Below are 14035 nucleotides of genomic sequence, written 5' to 3' on the forward strand. Positions count from 1 at the left end.
GTATGGAACATAGGCAAGAAGATGTGGATGAAAATCAGAAAAACAGGTTTGTTGTGTAAAACATAAATGTGGCCATATCACAGCTGGCAGCTCATCATTTATGTAAGAAAGCCTGTTTTCCAGTCTCAGCGCCAGAGAGAGACGGGCTCTCTGGAGGTTTCCTCCAGAGGACAAGCCAACACTTTCACTACTCTCACCATCTAACGGGAGCTGGAGCAGATGGCGGCACTCTAATAAACTACAGCATCGTCACAGAGACAGTTTAAAGAATAAAAGAAGTGGGCAGAAATTGAAAAGTGAACGGGGGCGCTGAAAAAGCACAATGTCAGCTTCTCTGGCTCCTGTCCCCTCCATCATAATATAATATTGATGTGACTGTGTGTGTGCGTGTGTTTGCATGTGTGTGACTGAACCCGCAGCAGGACACCGAGGCTGCTGGATTAACCTCTCTGCAGCGTGCCATAGGGAAGCCAATAATGGCATCAATCTGTGTGTTGACTCATTTCCGCCACAGCGTTGACTCAGCGAAGTCGCCTGAAATGGTTTCCAATATTTTCACCATTAAACTTTAAGATAACATTCAATGTTTGGTGTGAAACTCAAATCTTAATGTCATATTGTAAAGGCCAATCAAGTAAAGTTAGAATAGTTCTCACAAGTCTGGAAGCAATCCGCATCACTGAACCGCCATCTTGGTAGGCAAGTGTAGCGCAAAGCAAAGCATAGATGAACCGACAAGAAAATATATTTATACAAATATAAAGCTCTGGAAAAAGTTAAGAGGCCACTTAAAATGATCAGTTTCTCAAATTTTACTCTTTATAGGAATATGTTGGCATAAAATCAACATTGTTCTTTCATTCTATGAACTACTGACAACTCTCCAATGTTGTATGTATTAGGAGAAAATGAGAAATGAATCAAAATAACCAAAAATATGCAGAGCTTTCAGACCTCAAATAATGCAAAGAAAACAAGTTGATATTCATTTAAACACTAAATTGTTGTTTCTAAAGTTGTTTTTACTTGTTTAACCAAACTTGTGAAGCTGTAGGTGTATTTATGTGTGCTGTACTGATGCAGTGTTATAAATTACAATTGTATTCTGGTTTAAAAACAAGTTTAAAGTCATTTCAGCAGCACTATTTTCTGCATCAGATCGGTCGATACCAAACCTCAGATATCGGTATTGGAAGAGAAAACAATGGATCGGTGCATAACTAAGTGGAACCAGTGCTTTTTCACCAATATTAAGGAATTTTTGTCTTAACATAAGCTCCTATTTCTTGCTGAAAATTACTTGTAAGATAGTTTTGTCTTATTTCCAGTGATCTAAGATGTTTGCACTAGAAACTAGACCAAAAGTACTCGGTAAAATTTTGCCTTTTTGAAGTGTTTTTGTTGGTTTTTCACATAAACCCAAATGAAATGCATTGACGTGTGAATAATTTTGTATATGAACAGTAAATTATCAAGCACTAGGCTGATTCCTCTAACCAACAATTCTTTCCAATAATCTCAAGATTTAAAAAAGAGAGAAAATGACATAACTGCTGGTGGAGCAAGTTTGTGTGAATCTCCTTCTTTGAGTTTGTCCAACTGAAAGGAAACAATCAAATCATTCACGAGTCAGAGCGGAGCATTCCTGATCCGCCAACTCGCTGCAGCCGCTTCACATTTTCCTGCAACCATCAGGTTCAAAACTGAAACGTGCTCAGAGGAGGCAGCAAGATTCCTGCACTGCCAGATTGTTGGCAGGGCCACAAAGTGAGGCAGGTGGCAGCATTTTTTAAGCATAATCTCTTTGGATTATCTAAGGATCTCAGGCAAGAAAGACTAAGAGATATGGATTGTGTGAACAGATGATGACATGCAGAAAAATGTAAACTTTTACTGGAAAGTGTCTGTCATACCGTTGCTTACAAAGGAGTCAATTTTAGTTTCTAAAAGAAATTATATTTGTGGAAGTTGCTCAGTGAAAAATAATGCCTTAAACTTTGAATTCTGACTTTTTTCTGGGGTTTTTTCTTTCCAGTGCCGTAATCATCTTCTACACATAACAAAAACACAGTTAAGTGTTTAGTTTCTAATGCAAATATCTGATTGCATTAAAATAAACAAATCTCGCTAAAGTAACTAGTTGTTTTAAGCCTTGAATACAGATGAAAAAGTACAGATTATTTCATTAAAACCTGGGGAAAAAGTCTTGTTATAAGTTAAATAATCTGCCAGTGGAACGAGTACTTTTTAAAAATCAATACTGAAGAATTATTGATCTAAAACAAGCCCCAATATCTTGCTGAAAAGTTACCTATAACATAGTTTATTCTTGACATTAGACATTTGCATTAGAAACTAGATAAAAATAAGATTTGGTGTTTTTGCAGTGTGCCCTGCAGACACGCATTTAAAAAACTTGGAAGTTCTTAAACAGCACTTGCAGTCATATCTGACAATTACTCACTTCACTTCCTCAAGAGGTATTCGTCATCTCAATGGCATGTAATCTGTCAAACAGGTAGGCTGTAGCTAAAACATTACTTCTCTTTCGCTTGTGTCGGTTTTTCAAATCATGTTCATTTTCTCTAGAGCTTCAAAAACCAACTCATTTATCGCCGGTGTCGCTTTTTTTTGTGTGGAATCTGTCTTAAAAAAAAAAACAAAAAACAAAAAGCAACCAAACTTCAAATGAGGCAAATCTCATAAACAGAAAATCGCCAACAACCCAAACGCAGAAAAGCCAAACCAAGTTCACTTCTGTGACAACTTATGAGGTGAAACGAATGTTAAAAACTTCTTACCATCCTGGCGATGTCAGAGAAAAGTGCGACTCTGGCTGCAGGAGCTTGGTAGCAACACACCCCCTCTCCTCTGTCTGGCTCTTTCACTTTTTTTTCACACTCACATTTCATTGGCTCCCGTTCGCCCCGCTGAGCCGAACAGGCTGCATTCTCCACAGTCTTCTGACAGCTGTGAACTTCACTCATCCTGCACATTTTCTCACATCTGGCCCAGTCACTTTCAATATCCAGCGTCAAACTTGGGGAATCACAATGACAGAAACATGTTGAAACATCCATTATTGATAAAAAAGGGAAGGGATTAATCAGGACCTGAAGTATATTGATATAGGCAGCGTGCTGAAGCAGCTTAAATGAAGACTTTTATATAGAAAGTCTCAGAAAAAATACATTAAAAGTTTCTTTGCAATACAAATCTGTAAGTGAAACATTGAGTTCCTTTACATCAGTGTTTCTCAAACTTTTTCAGGCTGAGGACTATTTAACAAACACTCACAGACCATCTAACTTGAAATTACCCCGCAATAACGTAACACCTTAATATGCATAACCTGAGGTGAAAATATTAGTCTCTTAACTCATCGTCTATGATGCTGTTTTGTAAATGTGACCAAAATAAAGATTCTCAAAGCATAAGTGTCCCAATGATAGAAAATACAAGAAATTTAAAAAATGTCTTTACTGTGTGAACTAATAACGTTTTAGGGATATTTGTAATTCAGAATAGACTTCAGTTGCTCTAGCAAAAACGAACATTTTCTGTCATACAGTAATCCAACATAAGTAATTTTATTTTAGGTGATAAGATGCAGTTAGTCAGCGTGGGGCGCAACGTCACCATCAGCACAGCCGCAGCCTGGATGTGGCTGTATGTGGCAAGCTGTGCATCGTAATAGTGTTTAAAATAGTTTTTAAACACAATTTCTTTTTAATAGTGTTGAAAAGCAGAAGTTCTGCAACTCATGCTGAGAAACTTTCCACTGGTATCTTCAGGTTTTCCTAACAGGTGTTACACCAAAATATGACCCATCATTTTCTGTGACTGCAGGGGGCGATAGCGTGCAAATAGGTTTGTAAGACCAGCGAGAAGAAGAGTATTTATGTAAACTGCATAAATATTTACACGTTGTAAATTTCACAGCTCCTTTATTACCGTCGCATTGACGGAGAAAATATAATGTATTACTTTGTGTTTGAGGCTGAACACTGTTTGACGGACTATCGCATTGAGTTTGCTGTCGTTATGTAAACCAACTGTGGCCGTTTAATAAATCGGTAAAGGAGTAAAAAACGATCTTAAGTGCCGTGCTAGTTCTCAACACGGCTGAAAGAATATTTAAACCAGGCTCACGCTGGTTGCAGATTATGATGGCCAGAATAATTCACAGATTTTGGTGTAACATCGTTCTCAAGCCTTTCATCCATGATTATTTTTAAACACAATCCTTTGGGAAGCTAACTGTGGCGTCACACTTTACCCATGTCCAAACTGTAGGCCGCTTACATCGTAGCACAGAGAAAAACATAAAAGTTTTGAGATTAATTTAACAAATTTTCCAGAGGAAACATGGACATTTTCTAACATCGTAAAGCTGAGAATGTTCAACTTCTGGAAATTTTCTGAGTTTCAAAATTTTCTACTTTTCTAGAAAAGTTTTGAGTTTTTTGGTGGAAATTTGCTAAATTTTTTTCAAACCACTTTGGCCTGTTTTTAATCAGAACGCATTGAATCTGAATCTGATTATATTGTTTTTTTTCTGGACTGAACCGGATTTTATCAAACTGAATTGTGTTAAATTTGTAATGGATCTTCTCTATTTTGGACGGTGATTCAATATGAGATCTATAATGTATAGGCACACAATAAATTCTTTAATGCACTTGACTCTATAATAGGACTTACTGAAATATATATATAAAAACATTTTTGCAGCAAAAGCGGTCTAAAAATTCTTCTTTCAAAATCTCATATCTGCAGCATTTCAACTCAAATTGTGCGTTTTCTTGCCCTTTCCATAAAACTCATTTATAAACCATGTGCAAATAGAAAAAGGTTGTACCAAGTCTCTTGCACATTTAATGATGCATGAAAAAAGAACACGGTGTGAAAATTTGAAGCTGGAGCGTTGGGCCAAGCAGCAATAAATGTGCTGCACTCTCATCTGTATTCCACCAGCTGACAGCCCTCCATTAAAAATCACTCTCTACACAGAAACCTTAAAATAATCCATGTAACCAACCCAGTTATTGTGCTGTCAGGGAAAACATTACTCTGAATTTTTCTACTTTTTTTGTTTTTTGAAGAGTTAGATTTTTTTTTTTTTAAAGAAAATGCAAACAAAGGACAATTTCTGACATCAAAAAATCAACACACATCTGCTTTGAAGAGTGTCACATTACTGATAGCACGGATTTTAACAAGAGCAGTTATTATTTAAATAGGAAAACTTTTATTTACCGTATTTTCCGCACTATAAGGCGCACCTAATCCGGTATGCCTTATATATGGACCAATATTGAGCCACAACAGGTCTAGCAACTACAGTAAGCAGCCGCCGACTTCATTTTCCCCCGTAGAAGAAGTGCGCGGTGCATGCCGGGATAGTTGTCAGAACGCTGGTTTGTTAATAAAGTTTGAGAGGCGGGGGAAGAGAGACAGGCTGCGGCGGCAGCGTGTCGGTTGGTCTGTTACCCAGAAAGCAGTCGGGCACAATATCGCAACACCAACACCGAAACAACGACTGAGGCAGCTAACTATTTAAAGTACTCGGGAACCACTTCATTACAAATGTGGGTGTGTAATAATAGAGGACAAATCGGCAACCCACACTGAAGCGTTTATTCTAGGTGCCTTATAATGAAAAAAGTTTTAAAATAGGCCATTTATTGAAGGTGCGCTTTATAGTGCGGAAAGTACGGTATATTTTTGTCAAAATTAAATGCAAATCTGCTTTGCATCTTCCTCTAAACCAGATACTACCTTCAACTTAGCATCAGGCATCAACAGTCCATAAATTAATAGTATTGACCTTTTGCACGTGACATCACGCTCTCCAGAACTCCGACCACTCCGCCATGACAGACATCTGTAACCTAATGTCTCTTCTATGATTTCACTTTAAAAATGGTAACAGGAAGCTGCACAGGATGCAAACCAAACTGTAATTTTATTGTTCAACTGTTATTTTATACAATAAAAGCCGTTAATCATGACTGGCAGCCCTCGGTGTAATAGCGGATTTGCAGCGAATAATTTTTATGAGGGAAGACCACCAACTTTCATATAATTACCTATTAGAAAGATATAAAATATCGCATTAAGGAGAAGGTACGTCTAACCGTAACCATGGAAACAGTGCAGCACCGTCATGTAGCCTTTATGGAAAAATACTGGTCAGCATCTCGTCATTTAAGTCTGCTACGGTGGAAGGGGGAACGCCGTTTATGACATAGCGATATAAATAATGTCGTGTGAATTCAGGCAAAGTCGGCAATTTGATCAACACGTCAGGAGGGAAGAGGTATGGGTCGCTTTGTAAGCTAGCTGTGTAAAAACCTTTGTAAATGCCGCCGTCTATAAACCCCAACCAGGTGTTTTGCCTTCACAGACAAATTAGCTTGACTCAAACAAGTAGAAGCTATGAAAAAATTGGCCAAAACAAATTGGGAAAATAATTTCAGTCGCTCTGTTCAATACTCCCGATCCTCATTTCCGGCGTCCATAATGGCGCCTCAGTGATTAAGTGACATAGTTGCAAATGGTTAATAGAACAAACTTTTAACATTTAGTTTTATACCGCTCTAATCCAGAACAAATTTAAGATCCAGAGAAATCCATATTAGTGATAAATTATCGACTACTTATTCTTATTAAACACAGGAAACCAATATTTAGTCTTGTACTTATTTTTGCTTTTGTTGTTCTTTTGGTTTTGTTTGCATTTCCTTCTAATTCATGTCAAGTACTTTGAACTACCTTGTTGCTGAAAAAGTGCTATACAAATAAAATGACATTACATTAAATAAGAGACTTCAAACATAAACATTGCTTTGTGTTAGAGGATTCTGTTTTAATACCGACTACTAGAGCATTTCTACTATTAGTTTTTGTGTTGCTAAGGTAGAGAAGAGTGATGTAACACACAGTGATCCAGTATGACGGGGAAAAACATAGTGGAGCGTAAAAAATACCTCAGGAAGGGAACAAAGTGTCTCCAGGCCCAAAAAAATCTTTATTGTGATGAATAAACTTGATGGACAAGAGAATATTAAATAGAAGGAATCATCATCATGATAAACTGAACAATTATTTTTATTTTTACATTGCATAAATCCTGGGGACAGAAGTTTATGGAAATCAGCACATAAATCAAATCAAGTGACTCAACTAGTGGATCCAAGAAAAGCATGGAGGCAACAGTAACAAGCAGATGATGCTGATGTGTTCTGACAGAGAGATATGGCTTCAAGAGAGGAAATAAATAGCAAGGAAGGCAGAGAACACAACATCAAGACCTCATAAAGTAATGATTAAAGGTGCAGTATGTCAATTTTATTAGAAAATAAATGTTTTTTACATATTTATTAAAAATTTTACCCTGTTGTGACAAATCTGGGAAAATATCAAACCTTGAGCTACTATTGCTGAATAAATGAACCGCTTATGCCTGCCGCAATAAATCAATTAATTGCACAGTAAAGTGAACTCAATAATTTCCATTTGTTTTTCTCTTTTTCTACTAAAAAGTGGATGATAAAAGTCTTGATTAGTATCAACTAACCACTTTTTGAGGACAATTTTGTTAACAGAAATCTCAATTTATTTTTTGTTTTTTTATTTTGTATATTTAAAATGTCTTCCAGGTCCAGTGTTAAATGTTCATTAGAATTTATTGATCTTTGACTATGTGTTCTTGCATTTTTATGCCATTACTATTATATTAGTTGAAAATGGTATTTAAAAAAAACCCATTATCGTTTATCACAATAACTTCTGGGACAATTTATCGTCCAGCATATTGCGACAGGCCCAACATGCCAACTACCCTGAGGATTCATGACAGTGTAACAGAGAACATGATGGGAGATAAAGGAGTGATTGACAGCACTAAGGCCCGCCTCCAGGCTCTGATTGGTTGTTTCTAAATAGCACTGGAAGTTTGATTATCTGTCTCATCTCATACTGTCACAACATATTAACAAAAAAAAGTTACATACTGCAGCTTTAGCACACAAAGCTTGTCACACACAAATAAATCGATGACAGATCCCACAGGTTGAATGCGTCTTAATTTTCTCCCAGCAGGAATGCAGAACGAATGTCTGTTTTTTTTTTTTTTTTGACGCACAGTAACATCTCAGCATTTTTCCACAGGTAAGCGAGCAAGTCGTGGAGAGGACAGCCACACCTCTGCTCCGTCAGCGGGAGGAGGGGCTGCTGCAGCCTGAGGCAGAGCAACAGAACTGATGGGCGCCCTCGTCCTCGCCCTCCTCACTGGGGAGGCGACAAACATGGGACAGCAGGTGGACGAGAAAAAAAAGAGAGGAAAAACGTGAAAAACGAAGCATAAAGCAAGCAGGTGGGATCCCGTCCCTACTAGTGTGGGTGGCATTAAAGAGATAAAGCAGGAACAAAAAAGGCATCTGGGTGAGTTTACTCTGCAGCCACCTTAGTGCCAGTAGGTGGCAGTGTTGTGGCGTTGTTTGCTGAAGAGCAGCATCAGCTGAGGGATAAGTGGAGGAGAAAAAGAGAGGCAGAGAATCACCGGGTTTACTTGTGACTCAGTCAACCTCAGTCCCACAGCTTTACTGGAGATCACTGCTTCCTCTCGCTCCACACAGGAGCGGTGTGCGTTTTTCTGAGCTTGCAGAACAGCAATCTATCAGTCACACCTGGGCGGTGGGAGACTGAAGCACAAGTTTCCACGATGGGTGGAGGAGGTAGACAAGGATTAACTGTAAAAAATACATAAATAAATAAAGAAAACACTAGAAATGTGAGAAATGCTTTTTTTCTGCTGGGTTTGGATGACTTAAAGTGCCTTGCAAATGTTTATTTTACATCACAACCACAAACAAAAATGGATTTAATTAGGATTTCATGTAACGTGTCAAAACAAGCGATACAGGATTTTTTGTGTCTGGCCTTCTTTCCTCCGATATCCCTAAATAAAATCCACATCTGTGTAATTTAATCTTGACAAATTGCAACATTTTCAGCTGCTGCGGTTCGCTTTCACATTGAATTATCAAACGAACTAAACCTTTTGAAAAACCGGTTAACCCTCCTCGCCTGTGTGGGCAGTGCAACAAGAACTACTGAAGGAAACAACAAAAACCTCAGAAGACCAGCGTAACTACTTATTCACAAAATGTAAACAAAATGGAGTAGCGTCAGATTTTAGCATTGTAGGATTTCTCTTTTGTCAATGGCTAAAGATCACAAATAATTTTTCCTGCTAGTGCCAGATTCTCGTTTTGTTTTGGTTGTATTTACCCAGAAATACAACCAGTGCTCTGCACTGTAGTCTACTTCCCAGTTTTGTCCGATTTCGGTTTGATTATGCATTCACACTTCCATAAACAAACTGGACTTCAAGGCAAATGAACTAGAGTTTGATTGAAGTGGATTAAACAGAGCTGGTGTGAATGCACCCCAAGAGTTGATGATGTACATTTGTTGTTTTTAAAAATGATTTCCATCCAATATGATTGAATTTGAGCTAATTTACTGTAGAATGAGCAAAAAATCTCTAAATGACCAGAACTAATCAGATTTTTGTTTGAGAAAATTAAATGAAAACCATGAATCATTCATCTTCCACTTTACATTAAAAAAATACTTTGTGGTTGTAATGTGAAAATATTCTAGGGGGGAAAGGTAGCGGAGGTTGCAAGGAAGTTGGTTCTTAATCTTGGTCCTCGGGTTCCACCGTACTTGTTCTGCTCCAGCACACCGTCCCAAATGCTGCAGAAATTCATTTAAATCAGGTGCAGCATGCAGGACAGGGGGGCCTAATGCTGCGTTCCAGGTACCTGGGAATTTGTAACTAGTTGGGTTTGACGTCAGACCCGAGGTAACAGAGTTCTAGTCGAAGTCAGAATTTCAACATGGCGACGTTCATAGATGTTGTTCGCAGAAACTCTTACAAACATAATTTTCAGCTTTACTTTCCATAAACGAACACCAGTTTTAATTTGTTCAGTTTAGAGCTGCAGGCGCTACATGGAGCACTGATTTTAGACGTAGTCTTATGTCTGTATTGTAAAATGAACACTTTTCCACTACATCTTACTATGGGATGTCGTTTGTAAAGTTTCACTGTAAAAAATTAACAGGTATAATTTGTTTTATTTAGCCTGTAATAGATAAAAATGTAGGTGTTCATTTTTCCAAGTCATATTGTCACCATTTGTAAATCTCAGAGATAAAAAACTACAATTTTTATTTGAAAGCTGAATATTAAGTTTCAAAACAATTACACTGCACTGTCAAACAAATATTAGTAAACAATGTTACAAATGTTTAGATTGTAAACAAAATTTTAAATTTGTACTTATGTTGTCAGATATACAAACTAAATACTTAGTTTGTAAACTATGTATTTATTTTTTAAATATTTAAGCCAAATAAATAAAACTTTAATTCAGAAATAAATGTAGGAATAAATAAATTCCTAAAAAACTAAATAAAAACAACTAAATACTTGTTTACTTAGTTATAAATAAATGTAAAATAAATATTCAGTTATAAATACAGAAATTTATAACTAAATATTTAGATATAAATAGTTATATTTATTTAGGAACTAAATATTTAGTTTGGAAACTAAATATTTTACATTCTGACTAAATATTTAGCCTGTAAACTAAATATTTAGCTTGGATTTCTGACATTTATAAATATATAAATAACAAAAAAAATCTGAATTTGAACAAAGAAATCCTACATTTTCTTCTTTAATGCTGAATAAATTAATGTAAATTTTTTACTGTGTAACTTTACCAGCAGCAGCCCTTATCGTGCTACTGCTGATGCTAGCAGCGGCCATATTGAATCATATTTACACGTCCTATGTGGGGGAAGTTGGAGTTGCTCCCAGTTTCCCAGAGTTCCAGTTGATTTTTCTGATTGGGAAGTCAGAATTTCCCAGCTCTGAGAGCAACTGGAACGCAGCATGAGGACCCAAGCTGAGGACCGCTGCTCTACAAGACGCCTCTTCACCAGTGGGAGGTTCTGCTTCCTGTACACTCACCTGTTGTCCTGCTGCAAACTTTGGTCAGCAGACGGGCAGCAGTACTGGTGGAGGCTGCCAAAGCTGTGAACGGTCAGACTGGTTGGAAACGGAGCGGGGAAGGCGGCACTGCTCACCGCAGTGGGTGTGGTGGGAGCCGAGGTGGGCTGCCCCGAGACAGACGGAGGCCAGACACTGACAGCGAGGTTTCAGAGGCGGACGACACACAGAGAGAGAGAGAGAGAGAGAGAGCGGCATGGAGAAGCAGAGGGACACAGAGACACAAATGATCAGCGCAGAAGCAGAAACAGTGACAGGAAGCTGCACACTCATGGCAGAATGATCAGAGAAGCAATGGCCGCTCTGGAAGCAAACAGGAGATGTAGATGTGTGACAGTTTGGAGAGACGGGAACAAGGTGACAAACTTCATCTGAGCCAGACAAACAAAATGGGTTGATTCCCCTTCTGGAACATCAAAGACTTATAATGGGATTAAACCTGAACATTAAATCCGAGGCCATGGTCTTGAGCCGGAAAAGGGTAGAGTGCCTTCTCCGGGTCAGGGGGGTCGTCCTGCCTCAAGTGGAGGAGTTTAAGTATCTGGGGATCTTGTTCACGAATGAGGGAAGAAGGGAACGGGAGATCGACAGGCGGATTGGGGCAGCGTCTACTGTGAAGCGGGCGCTGTACCGGTCCGTCGTGGTGAAGAGAGAGCTGAGCCAAAAAGCGAAGCTCTCGATTTACCGGTCGATCTACGTTCCCACCCTCATCTATGGTCATGAGCTTTGGGTCATGACCAAAAGAACGAGATCACGGATACAAGCGGCCGAAATGGGTTTCCTCCACAGGGTGGCTGGGCTCTCCCTTAGAGATAGGGTGAGAAGCTCGGTCATCCGGGAGGGACTCAGAGTAGAGCCGCTGCTCCTCCACGTCGAGAGGAGCCGGTTGAGGTGGCTCGGGCATCTGGTCAGGATGCCTCCTGGACGCCTCCCTGATGAGGTGTTCCGGGCACGTCCCACCGGGAGGAGGCCTCGGGGAAGACCCAGGACACGCTGGAGGGATTACGTCTCTCGGCTGGCCTGGGAACGCCTTGGGATTCCCCAGGAGGAGTTGGAAGAAGTGACTGGGGAGAGGGAAGTCTGGGCCTCCCTTCTGAAGCTGCTGCCCCCGCGACCCGACCCCGGATAAGCGGAAGAAAATGGATGGATGGATGGATGGATGGATGGATGGATGGATGGATGGACTAAAGGTTTATGCTTCCCTATATGAGCTACACAAAATAATTTTTTAGAGTTTAGTCTGGTCAGTTCTGGCTATGTTGAGCTCCTTTCAGAATGAGCCGTTTTTAAAAAAGTCCAACCAAAGACTGAATTTTCAAATCATCATGTGGTTAGAAAACCTACGTCCAAAACATGTTAGTCTTAAAGATGTACCATTGTTTAATGTGCTGCCCTTAATTAAATAAACCTGCTGAATTGGATTTAATTTAATGAGCTGTTTTAGGGACTGGACTCTTGTCACTTTAAATCCAAATAATCTGCAGCTGGCCAAACCCACCAACTCACCATTTATGCTCACACATGAAAATGGCTGCAAATAGATGCGCAATTATACAACCAAACATCTTTGAAAAGCATTAGTAGAGCCTCCTGCACAACCAACAAGAATGTACCCACTGCTTTCTGAATGGCAAGTCAATAACAAAACATGTATCTTTTCCAGCAGCCATTGAACAGCGCATACAGCGGTAAAACCAGCTGATCAAACGTGCTGGAACTCAGCTTGGGTTGCTAGGTAACGGGGTGTGGCTTCTGTTAGGGTTGCTAGGTAACGGTGCAGTGACTCAATAATCAGTAGGTTTTTGAAACGGCTCATTTTCCAGGCACTAAAAAACATAAACTTGATGCCAAAAACTGGCTCAGTGGCAATTGAGAACCAAATGGAAGTAAAAAAAAAAATGTTTAAATGTGAAATTTGCACGTAGAATTCAAGAAAACTGAATGTTTTAAATGTTCTGCTTCTTAAAAGAAGATGAATTCTGTTGGATTGCATAAAAGCTCCTTTCTGGATAATCTTTTATGGAAATGGGAAAGCACTTTCAGTAATTCATGCAGGAGAAAAGCACATAAAAAACACAAAAGCCTCTCTCTCTGCTGCGCCTCTGCTCTGATAGGAATTAGAGATGTTCCATCTGCAGCTGAAGAGTGAGCAGCGGCTAGATTAGCATGTAAATGGCTGGTTCCTCACTGCGGCCAGCTGCTTTCAAGGACAGACAGTCCACTTTAGGATGTTAACAGTCTCTGAGAGGGGAAAAATCCACAAAGTGGGTGAAAAACGAAGCAAGATCCAGAAATGAAGAGTCCGATGACGTTTTCCAGCTGTGAACTGTGAGCTAACCTTATGTCGTTTCAAAATAAAAGCACTGATTGTAACTGCTGAAGAAATTTCACCCAGGATTGTTGCATTACGTAAAAGAGGGAAACACATCCTCCACTGAGTGACAACCGCCTTCATTAGTATGAATTGTAGCTTATTTTGAGCCGAGTCGACTCTCGCCCTCCCACCGCTGTAAACGCTCACCAAGTCAGCGGCTAAAAATAGCCACCATCACAAACGTAGTATTTACTCCTGCTTGAGTTAAAAACTAGAGTCAAGCTGTTTCACAAGAACCACTAATCCCTTTTACTTCCCACGTTCATTATAACCCGCTGACCTCTGGAGCTGCTTATGTGAAAAAATGAATTCACAAACAGTGGAAGAAAGAAACGCTTCACGTAAAACCTAACGAGGTTTTACAGTTTCTGATTCAGGAAACAAGCAGGAGGTGAACAAGATGGAGAGGAACTCACAACACTTGGAAAGAAAAACACAAAATCTTTCTTATTTTTGGTTTAGTTTCTAATGCAAATATCTTTGTCTACTTGAAATAAGAAAGAAGTAACTTACATGGAGCTTTTCAGCAAGATATAACAGATTGTTTTGAGTAAATAAATAATTCC

General features: G+C 39.1%; 1 protein-coding gene across 3 annotated transcripts in view; it reads right to left on the reverse strand.

Annotated features, from left to right (window-relative positions):
- Positions 1–14035, reverse strand: part of iqsec2b (IQ motif and Sec7 domain ArfGEF 2b) — a 51944-nt gene that overhangs the window by 21191 nt on the left and 16718 nt on the right. The window lies entirely within an intron of this gene.

This window comes from Poecilia reticulata, chromosome 7 (genome assembly GCF_904066995.2).
Source record: "Poecilia reticulata chromosome 7, P_reticulata-male-v2, whole genome shotgun sequence".
Taxonomy (NCBI): Eukaryota; Metazoa; Chordata; class Actinopteri; order Cyprinodontiformes; family Poeciliidae; genus Poecilia; species Poecilia reticulata.